The sequence below is a fragment of the Leptonychotes weddellii genome, unplaced genomic scaffold (assembly GCF_054177405.1).
Source record: "Leptonychotes weddellii isolate Sample4059 unplaced genomic scaffold, ASM5417740v2 HiC_scaffold_20986, whole genome shotgun sequence".
In the NCBI taxonomy this organism is placed as follows: Eukaryota; Metazoa; Chordata; class Mammalia; order Carnivora; family Phocidae; genus Leptonychotes; species Leptonychotes weddellii.
Window position 1 is genome coordinate 1 of NW_027797099.1, and position 3,119 is coordinate 3,119.

General features: G+C 34.3%; 1 non-coding gene across 1 annotated transcript; it reads left to right on the forward strand.

Annotated features, from left to right (window-relative positions):
- Nucleotides 1-8: 8 nt before the first annotated feature.
- Nucleotides 9-2,693, forward strand: LOC102733891 (ankyrin repeat domain containing 26). Its single transcript, XR_014141995.1, has 2 exons — nt 9-1,148; nt 1,483-2,693. It is a non-coding gene; the product is annotated as an ankyrin repeat domain containing 26 (transcript).
- Nucleotides 2,694-3,119: the final 426 nt, after the last annotated feature.

Consider the following 3,119-nt stretch of genomic DNA (forward strand, 5'->3'; position numbering starts at 1 on the left):
ACATAACCTACAGCAACAATAATAATGCTAATTGCAGACAGAATTTGGTGTGTGCCACCTACCCTTCTAAATAGTTCATGCATAGGGGCACCTGGGTGGCTCAGTTGTTAAGGGTCTGCCTTCGGCTCAGGTCATGATCCCAGGGTCCTGGGATCAAGTGCTGCATCGGGTTCTCTGCTCCGCAGGAAGCCTGCTTCTCCCTCTCCCACTCCCCCTGCTTGTGTTCCCTCTCTCGCTGTCTCTCTCTCTCTGTCAAATAAATAAATCTTTAAAAAATAAAAATAAAATAGTTCATGTATATTTCCTAAATTAATCTTCCCAACATCCCAGTGTGGTAGATACTATTATTATCTTCATTTTACAGAGAAGAAACTGAGACACAGAAGTTTTAAGTAATTTGTTCCAGGTCACACAGCTAATACCCAGTGAGTTGGGATTCAGACCCCAGGCATTCTGGTTCCTACGAAGATAATGCCTCTCATATTATTCCATGAAATATCTAGTTGTCATTGAAAGCAACATGTTAACTTTTATAATCACTGGAACAGCCATGGTCATTCACATATGTGAATATTTAAAACTATAATTGATGTGGTACTTAGAATACAAAATTAGAAATGTTTACCATAAGGTAATTTCCTATCTTTCCCCCTTTGACCAATAGATAAATTGGTACGTTTAGCTGATAAAATATAATTTAAAAACATTAAAAACGTGACATTTTAGTAAATAGAGAAGTCAGCAAACTTTTCTGTAAGGGGATTGTAAATATTTTATTTTATTTTAAGATTTTATTTATTTGAGAGAGAGAAGGAACAGTGGGGAAGGGCAGAGGAAGAGAGAGAGAGAGAAGGAGAGGGAGAGAGAGAGAGAGAGGGAAGCAGACTCCCTGTAAATATTTTAGGCTTCATAGGCCATAGGTCTCTGTTGCAGCAGTTCAAATCTGCTGTAGCCATAAATCAGTATGTAGAGGAGAGTGTGGCTGTGTCCACTAAAATTTTATTTACAAAAACAGCTGGTGGTGGTTTTATACTAGATTGCCAGGAGTTAAAAGTATTTCTTTTTTTTCTTTTTTAGTTGCAAAAAGCACAAGATCGACATGCAGAGGCTGTAAGAGGTATTGAGATGTCGAAAGATCACGTGCAAAAGTACAATTTAAAGCACACAGAAAATAACTTGAGTATTTATAAAGCAGATAAGCAGTGTAGGATGAGAAATATATCAGTTATGATAATAAGTACATCATTGTTAAGCTGGATAAAGATTTCAGGTTTACGCTATTTTGAAATGCATAAATTTTGCATATTATCTTTAAATTTTGCATATTAACTGTAAAACACAACCAGAAAAATGGCACAATTGCCAGATCTTCTACTTTTTAAAATTTTAAGAATTTATGTAAGACCTTCAGATGTTTGTTTAGAAATTATACGGTACTTTTAAAATTTATGTGTGAGAATAATTTTAAAATATTCATTTTAGGCTTAAAGTTGAAAATGCCAAGTTAAAAGTTACAGTCAAAAAACAAGCGGACAAAATTGAACAACTTCAGAAAAACCTGTTAAGTACGAGTTCGGTAAGTCAGTCTCTTAATTTCTGTCCTACTGAAAAGGAATTTTATTTCTCTAGTAGTAGTATATAAGACTCTTTTGGATAATATGAAAATTCTCACTAATAAAAATGTTTATTGTATTCATATTGTTGCTACTTGCTACTGGTAGTATAATTCCTCTTTATAGATGAAGTTGACTGACTTCATAAATTAATAATTTTTATAGTAAGATTGTAATAAAAAAGATTGTGGTAGTCTAAGATAAGCAATATTTTATACACACCACATTTTATTTATCTATCTGGCAGTGGACAATTGAATTTTTCCACCTTTTGGCTATTGTTAGTAATGCTGCTGTGAATATTGGCATACAAACGTCTGAGTCCCTACTAATATTTTCAGTATGTTTAAAAATTCCCAAACTTTGAGTCATAATTTGATCTTGAATTCTGACCTTCTCTTGTAATCTAAACCCTTCAGTGAGATTTGAGAATGGATTACTTTCATGATAATTTGTTGTGATTTGTAATTATAAATTTGTAATTTGTTGTCTTCATCAAGAATGACTACTAGGTCATTATGCAAACATTTTTCTCAAAGGAATATATTTTTCTCTTTGTTGGATTTTTAAAAGGAAAAGAGATGCCAGTGAAAAAGTGGAACTGACTGATCAATCAGGGCTTTACATAGTAACATAGTGCTCCTAGCATTCACTGCAAGTTCAGGAACTTTTTTTTTTTCATTAATTTGAGTTAATCAGCCTTTCAGAGATTTAACAATTGAATCTCAGAAAAGATTAATGTGCAATCCAGGATTCCAACTTATTGATACGTAGTGAAAACTATATAACTATTTACCAAGCAGAAGCGGATTATCATGCCATTTATACCCTCCTTCATAGGAGAGGCTACCAATGATTTAAGATGAGAAGACTGCATTGTGAGTCCTAGGTTGGAACAATGAGGTAGATGCACCTACCACTAGTTTCTTTTAGTCACAGAAGCTGCATCCTTGCAAATTTCATTATACAGCTATACCTATCAGGGGAACTAGCACATTCTGTTGACTGGTCCTTTTTGTGGCCAAGGAAACATCGAAAGTTTCTAAAGTCAGACGATCATCAAAACTGTAATGGGGACTGCATGGGAATCAAAAAATTTTTTTTTCTAGATTTCCTATAAATTAGTCACATTGTATTACTATAGTTTTCATTGAGCAAGTAACGTGACGATATGTGAATGAGAATGCCAGGAGATGTCCCCCTACAGTGTCATATAGAAATCTATTAAGGAAGGTATCAAATCTTGTAAAGTTTGTAAGAATATCCATAGGTATTCTGTAGATTCCAATGGAAAAGAATCAGGGTTATGACATAAAATTATTAGCCACTTTAAGGTCTACCCTGTGAAACAAACACTTAGCTTTCAACCAACTCAGTCCATAGTCCTAACATCTCTAGAAGGATTTTATCTCATGAATCCCCAGGCCAGAGACTACCTGGGTTAAGATATTTGATGGACATAGTTTTGAGGTGAAGAGTCTGGATTGGGAAGAAGAGATAGCTCTA